Source organism: Nicotiana tomentosiformis, chromosome 6, assembly GCF_000390325.3.
Source record: "Nicotiana tomentosiformis chromosome 6, ASM39032v3, whole genome shotgun sequence".
Taxonomy (NCBI): domain Eukaryota; kingdom Viridiplantae; phylum Streptophyta; class Magnoliopsida; order Solanales; family Solanaceae; genus Nicotiana; species Nicotiana tomentosiformis.
In genome coordinates, this window is record NC_090817.1 from 84,363,850 (window position 1) to 84,378,980 (window position 15,131).

A 15,131-nucleotide genomic window follows, 5' to 3' on the forward strand; every position below is an offset into this window, starting at 1 on the left:
GGCACCTACCATTTCACTTGCTAGGCAAGCCAACGTTAGAGAATCATTAACCAATTCCTTATTTTCATTCAGTAATTAACAATAATTAACTAAGATGAAATATAATAAGTGCAGAATATCATAAAACTGTATTAATAACTACCACCCGGATCTGGAGTCATAATTCACGAGCATTCTAGAATTTACTATAAGTAATAGTCTGGAAGAAATACAACTGTCTGAATGAAAGAAAATAACAGTGACATAAAGAGTAAACGGGGATTTCAAGGTCTGTGAACGCCGACAGATCTACCTTGAGTCTCCGGTTAACGGACAAATAGCAAAATCTCGATCGACCTAAGCCGGTATCAAAGTCTGCACAGAAAGTGCAGAGTGCAGAATCAGTACAACCGACCCCATGTACTGGTAAGTATCGAGCCTAACCTCGGCGAAGTAGTGACGAGGCTAGGACAAGACACCCACATATAACCTGAACAGTATAATCATGCTAGTGGCAACAACAGTAAATAAAGAAATAACGCAGGAATAATGGGAAGGGAACATACAGTTGGGGATACAACATAAAGAGTGAGAATAATAAAAAGACATAATTAAATAGAAAATCCTTAAATGAATTGAGCAATTTAAACAGCAAAGGAAAACTGCACGGCATCACCCTTCGTGCTTTTACTCTCAACCTTACCAAATAAATAAATAGAACGACACGGCATCACCCTTCGTGCTTTTACTCTCAACCTCACCCAAATAAATAAATAGAACGGCACGGCATCACCCTTCGTGCATTAAACCTCTCATAATATACACAGCATCACCCTTCGTGCTTTATACTCTTCCTCAAAATATAAATAAATCATGCACGGCATCACCCTTCGTGCTTTACACTCTAGCTCACAATATAAATAAATCATGCACGGCATCACCCTTTGTGCTTTACGCTCTTCCTCACAATTCACAGAATCAATAACAACGGATAGAGAGAAGTTTCACAAAGAAATCAATATTTCATCAATGATTACTTTCACAATTTAACATCTCAACCTCGAATCAATATTAACAATTTTTATCAACCTTGGTAGAACCGGATACAAGTCTCCGAACATTTCAATAACAATAATAAGCATGAATAACAAGATTTAAGACTACAAATTTGCAAGAACGGAATTTCACTCGCATGCTATGACTCGACCACAACACATAGATGCTCGTCACCTCAACTATACATCGTATTCAACAACAAAACACGTAGCAAATACTCACACAATACCTATTCCCTAAAGCCATAGTTAGACACGACACTTACCTCAATTTCGCAAGCCACTCACTGCTCAATTATCGCTTTCCCTTTAGAATTCACCTCCAACCCACTCGTATCTAATCATAATTAGTTTAATATCGTCAATTATCACTAAAGGAATCAACTTTAATGCATAATTACAGTTTTCCTAAGTTTTCCAAACAAAAGTCAAAAACCGACCTCGGGCCCGCTTGGTCAAAATATGAGGTTCGGACCACAATACATTTATTCATTCACCCCCGAACCCGAATATATAATTAGTTTTGGAATCCGACCTCAAATTGAGGTCTAAATCCCCAAATTTCCGAAATCTCTAGTTTCTACCCAAAACCCCGAATTCTACCATGAAAACCTTAGATTTTAGGTTGAAATCTTGCAAAATGTAGTGAAAGATTGAATGAAACCAGTTTAGAATCATTTATCTATGATTTGGGGAAGAAATGGTCTTTGGAAAAATCGCCTCTTGTGTTTTAGGTTTTGAAAATTTGGGAAATGAATGAAAATTCCCGTCCAAAAGTCATTTTGATCAGCTGCAGGTGACGCAATTGCGACCTGAGCTTCGCAAATGTGAAGCTCGAAATTGCGAAGGAACAATCACAATTGCGATGCCTTTCACAATCCTGTTGCCTTCACAAATGCGAGGAAAGTATCGCATTTGCGACCACTGAACCTCGCAAATGCGAGTAAATGTTCGGATTTGCGAACCTGCCCTTCCCAGACTCCCTTCGCAATTACGAAGGTAACCTCGCAAATGCGAGAACTGCTAGCCCAGGCTTCTGATCGCAATTGCGATAAAAGACTCGCAATTGCGGACCCTTTTATGTTCGCATTTGTGATGCCTGATCTCTCAATTGCGAGATCAGAGGCCTGCAACAGGTTCAGTTATACCAATAAAATTTCTAAGTTCAAACACGTCTCGTGGCATATCCGAAACTCACCCGAGCCCTCGGGGCTCCAAACCAAATATGTACACAAGTCTAAAAATATTATACAAACTTGCTCGCGTGATCAAATGACCAAAATAATACCTAGAACTACGAATTTAGTACCAAATCATATGAAATTCTCAAGAACACTTTAAAATTTCTATTTTCTCAACTGGACATCCGAATCACGTCAAATCAACTTCGTTTCTCACCAAATTTTACATACATGTCTTAAATATCATAGTACACCTGTACCGGGCTCTGGAACCAAAATACGGACCCAATACTAACAATGCCAAATATCAATCAATTCTTAAAAATAATTAATTTCCAAACTTTTAAGTTTCATCAAAAATTCATAACTCAAGCTAGGGACCTCCGAATTCGATTTTGGGCATACGCCCAGGTCCCATAATTTGATACGGACCTACCGGAATCGTCAAAACATAGATCCAGGCCCGTTTAACAAAAATATTGACTGAAGTCAACTAAAATCAACTTTTAAGCAAAAATTATTATTTTTATTAGTTTTCAACATAAAAGCTTTTCGGAAACCTGCTCGGACTACGCACGCAAATCGAGGAGGGTAAAAATAAGGTTTTTAAGGCTAACAGGCTCGGAGTAGAGTCTTAATTCATAAGATGTCTCTTTGGGTCATCACAATCTCCACCTCTAAAATAATCGTTCGTCCTCGAACGGACATAGAAAAGTACCTGAACTGGCGAACAAGTGGGGATATCTACTCCGCATGTCCGACTCGGACTCCCAAGTAGCTGCCTCAATAGGCTGACCTCTCCACTGCACTCGAACTGAAGGGTAACTCTTTGATCTTAACTGACAAACTTTCCGGGCTAGAATTTCCACCGGCTCCTCCTCGTAAGTCAAATCCTTGTCCAACTGGACAGAGCTGAAATCTAACACATGGGACGGATCGCCGTGATACTTTTGAAGCATGGACACATGGAATATCAGATGAACAGCTGCTAAACTAGGGGCAACGCAAGCCTGTAAGCCACTTCTTCCACTCTCTCCAGAATCTCAAAAGGTACGATATACCTAGGGCTCAACTTGCCCTTATTTCCGAACCTCATTACACCCTTCATAGGTGATACCCGAAGTAACACACTCTCACCGACCATGAACGCAACATCACAAACTCTACGCTCGGCATAATTCTTTTGCCTGGACTGAGCTGTGCGAAGTCGATCCTGAATAATCTTGACCTTATCCAAGGCATCCTGTACTAAGTCTGTGCCTAACAACCGAGCCTCTCCCGGCTCGAACCACCCAACTGGCGACCGACAACGCTTACCATATAATGCCTCATAGGGAGCCATCTGAATGCTCGACTGGTAGCTGTTGTTGTAGGCGATCTCTGCAAAGGGCAAGAACTGATCCCACGATCCTTCAAAGTCTGTAACACAAGCACGGAGCATATCTTCCAAGATTTGAATAGTACGCTTGGACTGCCCGTCCGTCTGAGGATGAAACGTTGTGCTCAACTCAACCTGCGTACCCAACTCATGCTGAAATACCCTCCAAAAGTGTGAGGTAAATTGCGTACCTCGATTAGAAATGATAGACACGGGCACACCGTGAAGACGGACGATCTCAAAAATATAAATCTCTGCTAACCGTTCCGAGGAATAGGTAACTGCCACAAGAATGAAGTGCGCTGACTTAGTCAGCCTATCCACAATAACCCACACGGCGTCGAACTTCCTCTTAGTCCGTGGGAGTCCAACAACAAAGTCCATAGTGATACACTCCCACTTCCACTCAGGAATCTCCATCTGCTGAAGCAAATCACCGGGTCTCTGATGCTCGTATTTCACTTGCTGACAATTTGGGCACCGAGCTACATAGGCAACTATGTCCTTCTTCATCCGCCTCCACCAATAATGCTGCCTCAAGTCCTGATACATCTTGGCGGCGCCCGGATGAATAGAATACCGGGAACTGTGGGACTCCTCAAGGATCAACTCACGAAGTACATCCACATTAGACACACAAATAAGACCATGCATCCTCAAAACTCTGTTATCTCCAACAGTAATCTGCTTGGCACCCCCATGCCACATTGTGTCTCTAAGGACAAGTAGATGAGTATCATCATCCTGCCGATCTCTGATGCATTCAAACAAAGAAGACCGAGAAACTATACAAGCTAGAACACGACTGGGCTCAGAAACATCTAACCTCACGAACTGGTTAGCCAAGGTCTGAACATCCAATGCAAGCGGTCTCTCACCAACTGGAATATATGCAAGGCTAAGCATACTGACTGACTTTCTACTCCAAGCATCGGCCACCACATTGGCCTTCCCAGGATTATACAATATTGTGATATCATAGTCTTTCAATAGCTCCAACCACCTCCTCTGCCTCAAATTGAGTTTCTTCTGCTTGAACAAATACCGTAAGCTCCGATGATCAGTGAATACCTCACATGGCACGCTACAAAGATAGTGTCTCCAAATCTTCAGCGCGTGAATAATGGATGCTAGTTCTAGATCATGAACAGGGTAATTATTCTTGTAAACCTTCAGCTGCAGAGAAGCATATGCAATAACCTTGACACCCTGAATCAATACCGCACCCAGACCAATACGGGATGCGTCACAGTATACTGTATAAGATCTTGAACCTGTAGGTAACACCAATACCGGTGCCGTAGTCAAAGCAGTCTTGAGCTTCTGAAAGCTCGCTTCACACTCGTCTGACCATCTGAACGGGGTACCCTTCTAGGTCAATCTGGTCAACGGGGCTACTATGGATGAAAACCCCTCCACAAATTGACGGTAATAGCCCGCCAAACACAGGAAACTACAGATCTCTATTGCTGATGTGGGACTAGGCCAGTTCTGAACTGCCTCAATCTTCTTAGGATCTACCCGAATACCCTCTGCTAATACAACGTGACCTAAGAAAGCAACCGAACTCAACCAAAACTCGCATTTTGAGAACTTAGCATATAACTGGCTGTCTTTCAGAGTTTGAAGAATGATCCGAATGTGCTGCTCATACTCCTCTCGACTGTGGGAGTAGATCAAGATATCATCAATAAACACAACCACAAAGGAATCCAAGTAGGGTTTGAACTCCCGGTTCATCAAATTCCATGAATGTTGCTGGGGCATTTGTCAGACCAAATGACATCACTAGAAACTCATAATGCCCATACCGAGTCCGAAAAGTTGTCTTAGGAACATCGAATGCCCTAATCCTCAACTGATGGTAGCCAGATCTCAAATCAATCTTTGAAAACACCTTGGCACCCTGAAGTTGATCAAATAAATCATCAATCCTCAGCAATGGATATTTATTCTTGATGGTGACTTTGTTCAACTGCCGATAATCTATACACATCCTCATCGATCCATCTTTCTTCTTCAAAAACAACACAGGTGCACCCCAGGGCGAGACACTAGTTCTAATGAAGCCCTTATCAAGAAAATCTTGCAACTTCTCCTTCAATTCTTTCAACTCTGGCGGGGCCATGCGATATGGCAGAATGGAAATAGGTTGAGTGCCCGAAACTAAATTAATGCAGAAATCAATATCCCTATCGGATGGCATCCTCGATAGGTCTGCAGAAAATACCTCTGGAAACTCACGAACAACCGGCACCGAATCTATGGAAGGAACATCCACACTAGAATCGCGGACATAAGCCAAATAAGCTAGACACCCTTTCTCGACCATATGCCGAGCCTTCACATAAGAGATAACCCTGCTGGCAGAATGGCCAAGATTCCCTCTCCACTCTAATCGAGGCAACCCCCACAAGGCTAAGTCACCGTCTTGGCATGACAATCTAGTATAGCATGATAAGGTGACAACCAACTAGTATGACATCAAAATCAACCATGTCGAGAAGTAAAAGATATACACGGGTCTAAAGACTCCCATGGGTGACCACACACGTACGATAAACACGATCTACAACTAAAGCATCTCCCACTAGTATGGACACATACACAGGAGCACTCAAAGATTCACGGGGCACAAACAAATAGGAAGCAAAATAGGATGACACATAGGAGTAAGTAGATCCCGAATCAAATAGAACTGAAGCATATCTACTGCAAACTGAAACAGTACCTGTGATAACAATGTTAGATGACTCAGCCTCAGGCCTGGCTGGGAAAGCGTAACACCGAGCTGGGCCTCAACACCCTGAACTACGTCCCTGGGACGGCCACCAACTGGCTGGTCTCCTCCTCTAACAGCCTGACTTCCACCTCTAACAGTCTGACCTCTACCTCTGGCTACCTAACCCCTGCCTCTGGCTGGCTGAGCAAGTGATGCAGCAACTGGTTTTGGGACTATGGTACGCGAACTCTGATGCGGTGAGTTGCCCGTTACTCGAGGGAAAATCTAGCAATGCGCCGCGGATCACCATAAGTATAACATAACTTTGGTTGCTGTGACTGCTGACCCTGAAGCTGGCCCTGTCGACCTGAATAACCACCCTGGTAACTCTAGAGTGGAGGTGCACTAATAGGAGCTGGTGGTGCACTGTAGGCTAGTTGGTCGGAATAATGCATCTGAGTCCACGACCACCTGAGGCACCGTGGGATGCCTGGAGCATTGAATGAAATGGCCTGGGAGGATGGCCTCTACCAAAAGTACTCCTGCCTCTAGGTGAGGTACCGCTGAACTCACCGAAATGACGAGGTCTCTTGTAAAACCACTGACCTCCCTGAGTAAGAACCAGTTCGACTCGTATGGCGACATTAGCAGCCGCTTGAAAAGAAATCTCACTCCCAGTCTCCTTAGCCATCTACAATCTGATAGGCTGAGCAAGTCCATCAATAAACCTCCTCACCCTCTCTCTCTCGGTGGAAAGCAGAAGAATAGCATGACGGGCCAAATCCACAAAACGGGTCTCATATTGAGTAACAGTCATACTGCCCTGCTGGAGACGCTCAAACTGACGGCGACGCTCCTATCTCAATGTGATAGGCAGAAACTTCTCTATGAAGAGCTGAGAGAACTGGTCCCAAGTAAGAGCAGGCGACCCAGCTGGTCTGGTCAACAAGTAATCTCTCAACCATTTCTTTGTGGAACCAGTCATCTAAAATGCAGCAAAATCGACCCCATTGGTCTCCACTATACCCATGTTCCGTAGACCCTCGTGACAACTATCAAGATACTCCTGGGGATCCTCTGAAGGAGCACCACTGAAGTGAGCAGGAAAGATCTTGATAAACCTTTCTAATCTCCATAAATCCTTAGAAGACATAGCTGGCCCATCTCCGACCTGTGCAGCAATAATCGACTGAACTAATTCGACTGGCTGAGCTGCAGGAGCCTAATACTAGGAAGCTATCTTCTCTGGAGTGGGAGTGGTGGGAGTCTAGGCTCCTCTTCCAGCCTGAGAGACTGCTAGTGCCATGGGGAATGCGCCAGTCTTGGCCACGCTCTCCATAAGGCCCACCAAACGGACCAAAACGTCCTGAAGTACTGGGGTAGCAATGACCGGAACCTGAGATGGTCCGGCAGGAACAGTCTGGGATGGAACCTCCTCTTCAAGCTCTATCTGAGGCTCCACTGCTAGGGCTGCTGCTCGGGCCCTAGACGAAGCCCTGCCCCTGCCTCGACCTCTGGCATGGCCTCGGCCTCAACCTCTGCCCTGCGTAGGAGCTGCCACTGGAGGCTCTGGCTGCTACTTAGCTGAGGAAGAGGTACGTGTTCTCGCCATCTGCGAGAGAATATGAGTAGAAGAGTTCAATAATTATTGAGAAAGCAAAATCGCACGACAGAGAAGAATAAAAGTAAAACTTGTTCCTAAACTTCATAGCTTCTGGATGATAAGAACAAACGTCTCTGTGCTGATCCTCCAGAATCTACTAAGCTTGCTCGTGAATCGTTAGATCTAAGCAACCTAGTGCTCTGATACCAATTGTCACGACCCAAATTTTTTACCGACGGGACCGTGATGGCGCCTAACATTTCACTTGCTAGGCAAGCCAACTTTAGAGAATCATTAAGATAAAATATAATAAGTGCGGAATATCATAAAACTGTATTAATTACTACCACCTGGATCTGGAGTCACAATTCACGAGCATTCTAGAATTTACTACAACTAATAGTCTGGAAGAAATACAACTCTCTGAATGAAAGAAAACAACAATGACATAAAAAGTAAACGGGGACTTCAAGGTCTGTGAACGCCGACAGATCTAACTTGAGTCTCTGGTCAGCGGACCAATAGCAAAATCTCGATCAACCTAAGCCGGTATCAAAGTCTGCACAGAAAGTGCAGAGTGCCGCATCAGTATAACCGACCTCATGTACTGGTAAGTGTCTAGCTTATCCTCGGCAAGGTAGTGATGAGGCTAGGACAAGACACCCACATATAACCTGAACAGTATAATTATGCTAGTGGCAATAACAGTAAATAAATAAATAATGCAGGAATAATGGGAAGAGAAGATACAGTGGGGGGGAATACAATATAAAGAGTGAGAATAATAAAAAGACATAATTAAACAGAAAATCCTTAAATGAATTAAGCAATTTAAATAGCAGAGGAAAACTGCACGGCATCACCTTTCGTGCTTTTACTCTCAACCTTACCAAATAAATAAATAGAACGGCACGGCATCACCCTTCGTGCTTTTACTCTCAACCTCACCCAAATAAATAAATAGAACGGTACGGCATCACCCTTCGCGCATTAAACCTCTCATAATATACATGGCATCACCCTTCGTGCTTTACACTCGTCCTCACAATATAAATAAATCATGCACGACATCACCCTTCGTGCTTTACACTTTTCCTCACAATATAAATAAATCATGCACGGCATCACCCTTCGTGCTTTATACTCTTCCTCACAATTCACAGAATCAATAACAACGGATAGAGAGAAGTTTCACAAAGAAATCAATATTTCATCAATGATTACTTTCACAATTTAACATCTCAACCTCGAATCAAAATTCACAATTTTTATCAACCTTGGTAGAATCGGATACAAGTCTCCCAACATTTCAAGAACAATAATATATATGGATAACAAGATTTAAGACTACAAATTTGCAAGAATGGAATTTCACTCGCATGCTATGACTCGACCACAACGCATAGATGCTCGTCACCTCAACTATACATCGTATTCAACAACAAAACATGTAGCAAATACTCACACAATACCTATTCCCTCAAGCCAAAGTTAGACACGACACTTACCTCAATTTTGCAAGCCACCCACTGCTCAAGTATCGCTTTCCCTTTAGAATTCACCTCCAACCCACTCATATCTAATCATAATTAGTTTAATATCATCAATTATCACTAAAGGAATCAACTTTAATGCATAATTATAGTTTTCCAAACAAATTATGGCATCACCCTTCGCGCATTAAACCTCTCATAATATACATGGCATCACCCTTCGTGCTTTACACTCGTCCTCACAATATAAATAAATCATGCACGACATCACCCTTCGTTCTTTACACTTTTCCTCACAATATAAATAAATCATGCACGGCATCACCCTTCGTGCTTTATACTCTTCCTCACAATTCACAGAATCAATAACAACGGATAGAGAGAAGTTTCACAAAGAAATCAATATTTCATCAATGATTACTTTCACAATTTAACATCTCAACCTCGAATCAAAATTCACAATTTTTATCAACCTTGGTAGAATCGGATACAAGTCTCCCAACATTTCAAGAACAACAATATATATGGATAACAAGATTTAAGACTACAAATTTGCAAGAATGGAATTTCACTCGCATGCTATGACTCGACCACAACGCATAGATGCTCGTCACCTCAACTATACATCGTATTCAATAACAAAACATGTAGCAAATACTCACACAATACCTATTCCCTCAAGCCAAAGTTAGACACGACACTTACCTCAATTTTGCAAGCCACCCACTGCTCCAGTATCGCTTTCCCTTTAGAATTCACCTCCAACCCACTCATATCTAATCATAATTAGTTTAATATCATCAATTATCACTAAAGGAATCAACTTTAATGCATAATTATAGTTTTCCAAACAAAAGTCAACAACCGACCCCGGGCCCGCTTGGTCAAAACCCGAGGTTCGGACCAAAATTCATTTACCCATTCACCCCCAAGCCCGAATATATAATTGATTTTGAAATCCGACCTCAAATTGAGGTCTAAATCCCCAAATTTTTGAAATCCCTAGTTTCTACCCAAAACCCCCCATGAAAACCTTAGATTTTAGGTTGAAATCTTGCAAAATGTAGTGAAAGATTGAAAGAAACCAGTTTAGAATCACTTACCTATGATTTGGGAAAAAAATGGTTTTTGAAAAAATTGCCTCTTGTGTTTTAGGTCTTGAAAATTTGGGAAATGAATGAAAATTCCCGTCCAAAAGTCATTTTGATCAGCTGCAGGTGTCGCAATTGCGACATGAGCTTCGCAAATGCGAAGCTCGCAATTGCAAAAGAACCATCGCAATTGCGATGGCCTTCACAATCCCGCTGCCTTTGCAAATGAGAGGAAAGTGTCGCATTTGCGACCACTGAACCTCGCAAATGCGAGTAAATGTTCGCATTTGCGAACCTGCCCTTCCCAGACTCCCTTCGCAATTGCGAAGGTAACCTCGCAAATGCGAGAACTGCTGGCCCAAGCTTCTGATCGCAATTGCGATGAAAGACTCGCAATTGCGGACCCTGTTATGTTCGCATTTGCGATGCTTGATCTCGCAATTGTGAGATCAGAGGCCTGCAACAGGTTCAATTATGCTAGCAAACATGCACACAAGTCTATCTAAAACCCACCCGAGCCCTCGGTGCTCCAAACCAAACATGCACACAAGTCTAAAAATATCATACGAACTTGCTTGCGCAATCAAATCGCCAAAATAACACCTAGAACTACGAATTTAGTACCAAATCAAATGAGATTCTCAAGAACACTTTAAATTTTCTATTTTCTCAACTGGATGTCCGAATCACGTCAAATCAACTTCGTTTCTCACCAAATTTTGCAGACATGTCTTAAATATCATAATGAACCTGTACCAGTCTCCGAAATCAAAATACGGACTCGATACTAAAAAAGCCAAATATCAATCAATTCTTAAAAATAAATAATTTCCAAATTTTGATTTTCATCAAAAATTCATAACGCAAGCTAGGGACCTCCGAATTCGATTTCGGGCATACGGCCAGGTCCTATAATTCGATACGGACCTATCGGGACCATCAAAACATGAATCACGACCCGTTTACCAAAAATATTGACCGAAGTCAACTAAAATTAACTTTTAAGGCAAAAATTCTTATTTTCATTAGTTTTCATCATAAAAGCTTTCCGAAAACTTGCTCGGACGGCGCACGCAAATCAAAAAGTGTAAAAATAAGGTTTCTAAGGCTAACGAGCTCGGAATAGAGTCTTAATTCATAAGATAACCCTTTGGGTCATCACACCGACCACCTTTGACTAGCTTTTATTTCAAAACAACAAACATGTTAGAATGAACATGTTAGAACAAACATGTTAGAATGTAGATTGGCTACGTATCATGTGGAAACATCAATCAGACCTTGCGTAGTTCGGGAAGATCGGGAATAAAGTAAATAAGCTAACTCTTACTTCTACACAATTCATACCATGAAAACGCCTAACAAGGAAAATATTTTTGTGTTTCGTTTTTTCTTTTTTGGAATTTTTTACAGAAATATTTCTAAAGAAGAAAGAAAAATATTTTTTTTGGATTTCGTTTTCTTTGTTTTCTGGAAATTTTCGAAGGAAAGACTTATGAAGAAGAAAGAAAGTATTTTTGGCCTTTGGTTTTGAGTTTTTGAATTTTTGGGAGAAAAACTTCTAAAGAAGGAAAAAATATATTTTTGTATTTTAATTTGATTTGTTTCTTTTTTCGAATGAAAGACTTCTAAAAAGAAAGAAAATATTTTTGGTTTTAAAAAGTTTTTATTTGGGATTTTCTAAGGAAAGACTTCTAACGAAGGAATTAAAGGAAAATATTTTTGAATTTTTTAAAATTGGAGACGGAACTGATGAGGTTTGCCTACGTATCTCATATCTGGTAAGAATCAAACCCGCATAGTTCAGTCAGAAGCGGGGAATATTTTGGAGTTTTAGTGTATTTTTCAAAATATTTGGAATAAACTCTCTTATTTTTTCTCCTCTTGGTTTTTTTCATTTTTTTTCTTTATTCTAGAAGCCAGTCAACAAGTAAAACAGATCAAACAAAAAGCACAAGTAGCACGTAGGATGCCTCAGGATGGTCTTTTATTTTGGGTACACCTGTCATAAACGAACCCAATCCCTGTGTTGAGTCCCCAAAATCAAATGCACGTAATGCAAATAAACGTTCCTACTAGGGATCCGGCATGAGGCTATATTATTTTAGGTTAAAATCCTAGGGGTGTGTTTTAGACCTAGCTTACCCAAGCGAACGGCTCGAGCCGAGGTGGGGGCAATGTACCGGGAGCACGAAAGTCTACACGGCCTAGTTGTTGATCCAGCCTTATTCTATTTGGTATGACCTCTAATAGAAAAGTGGGCCACGCATACGTGTGCACCATAGTTTCAGAAGACTCATAAGGGAGGCATAAGAAGACAGTTTATACAGTTTAAATAATATCAAAGCGGTAAATGAGCGGCAATTAGCACATTAGACCCACAAACACAGTAATATCAACAATCAAGAAAGCCAAGTATAGATCACATTAACAAGCTTGAATTCTGAACCCTAAACCAGAGATTCTGGGTTCTTTTCCTCAGCAGAGTCGCCAAAGCTGTCACACTTCCTTTTTTCCAAAGGGATAGAGGAGTTTTTCCAATTTAAGTGACATTAATCGAAATGGGATTATTTATTTTAATTTAGAGTCGCCACTTGGAATATTTATGGTGTCCCAAATCACTGGTTTATTTTTAAATCCCAAATCGAGGAAAATGACTCTGTTTTAAAGTCTGCGAAAATTAAAAGACCGGGTAAGGAATTCTGTTAACCCGGAAGAAGGTGTTAGGCATTTCCGGATTTCGTGAATTTAGCACGGTCTCTTTTATCATACCTGACTTAATTAATTTGATTAATTACTTATATTTAAAACTTATGTACATTTGCCTTTTACCGCTTTTAATTGCTTGATTATTTGTGATTATGGAATTATCTTGAAACAAGTCACGTTTATGTGTACTCTTTTTATTTGGTGTGTTCAGAATCATGTCACACATACGTGTACACAATTAATAACACTTTATTATTATTAAGATTATTTTTCTAAATTCGCACGAACGCGTACTTTGATTTATTTTGAAAAATCATAATTATGTCACGTGAACGTGTACACAATCACGATAATAGATTAAGACGTGGCTGCTGCATGCTGCGAATATCCAAAGATTGTTTCCTTAAATTGCTTTAACGTTAATGAAGTCATAAACTATGGATAGGCATTGGGATATATATAAAATGGAATTGATTATTTTGAATTAAATTGTTGCGTAACTAAGCACTAATATTTAACCTTACATCCATTCCCCAAGGTTACTGGGACGAACCTAGATTGGAAACAATCTATTTTCTTTACACTTATATCCTGTTACAAAGATAGTCATCTCTAGACATTACCGGTATAACCATTTTACAGTAATAACTAAGCCCTAACTTTCAAATTCTACTCATTCTGCTTCTGCTACTGCTGCAGATATTGATCCTTTAATATGAACTCCCCTTTTAAAACAAATCACCTGATTTTAACAGATCTAGTGTAAATCAAAGAGATATCAGTCTAAATCAATATTTAATGACAAATGAATTGAGTCACAGCAAATCGCATTTTTTCAATAAATTGGCTAGTATTTTATTCTCACTGAAACCAACTCAAGGCAGTCAAATCTAAATAGCAATAACAAATAAAGTGAAGTAGTCATGATTTTATATTAAACCAGATCTGGAAAAATTCAGACGTAAGAGAGCATACCTAGTTGGGCTAGAATTGACTTTTGAGGAAGGCAAAATCCAATAAAGGCCAAATGGACAAGCTGGAAATCAGCAAAGCAACATGAAAACAGCAGAAGTACGGCAGCTCTTCAACTCTAACAGCTTTAGAAACCCAAAAACGATCAAGCCATGTAGCAAAAATTTTGAACATCCTCTTAATCTTTTTTTTTTAATGATTTTTTTCTCTTTGTTTGAAGTTTCATAGAGCTCGGATCTTTTTGTTGCAAGTTTTTTTTAGCAAGCTCAGGCGTGTGCGATTGAGTGTGTGTGTGCGTGAGGTGCATGTGAGAGAGCGACGAGTGGGAGGCAGGCAACTTGGTTTTTGGTTGTTAAAGGGAGGGGTCTCGTTTCAATGGGAATTGGGGATGGGGGTGACGGCTAGGGTTTTGTAAAGGGGGATCTGTTCTTATCTCTTCTTTGAGAATGGGGAATTAGGTCAATATACAATGGCGAGTGGGCATGGGCTTTGGATAGGGTAAAAGAAAGGGTTTTCGGGCGGATCTGATAGCAATTGAGCTAATATTTTAGTTCATTTGGCCAAATTTCAATAAAAGACCAAACAACATCTCTCTTGCCTTTTGTTTAATTTCGGAAATAGCCACCTGACCAAACTCTAATTTCACGCCTAAATTGCTAAATTAACCTACTTACAGTTTTTAATGCCGAACAATCAAAAAATATTTTGGGTTATTTTTTAGGAGTAATTTCCTATGTCGGGCAAAAATTAGATGCTCACAAGGACGAAGCTAATAGTTGATGAGTTCGTTAGAGTTGATTCGGTTATTGAGGTGAGCCGCCGCATTGTTCGTGGAGGCTGCCAAAAGAGTCTTTATCATTTATTCATATGATGTCTTTTGTAATTCTCTTAGATGCTCCATGGTCTAGTGTAGTATTTGGGCTAGAGTTTTAATTTAATATTTTGAGA

The 15,131-nt window shown here is 40.8% G+C and overlaps 1 long non-coding RNA gene across 1 annotated transcript; it reads right to left on the reverse strand.

The window, feature by feature from the left end:
• Positions 1-8,241: 8,241 nt before the first annotated feature.
• Positions 8,242-14,708, reverse strand: LOC138893354 (uncharacterized). The gene is made up of 2 exons (XR_011408710.1): positions 14,187-14,708; positions 8,242-8,477 (listed from the first exon to the last, which is right to left on the reverse strand). It is a non-coding gene; the product is annotated as an uncharacterized lncRNA (long non-coding RNA).
• Positions 14,709-15,131: the final 423 nt, after the last annotated feature.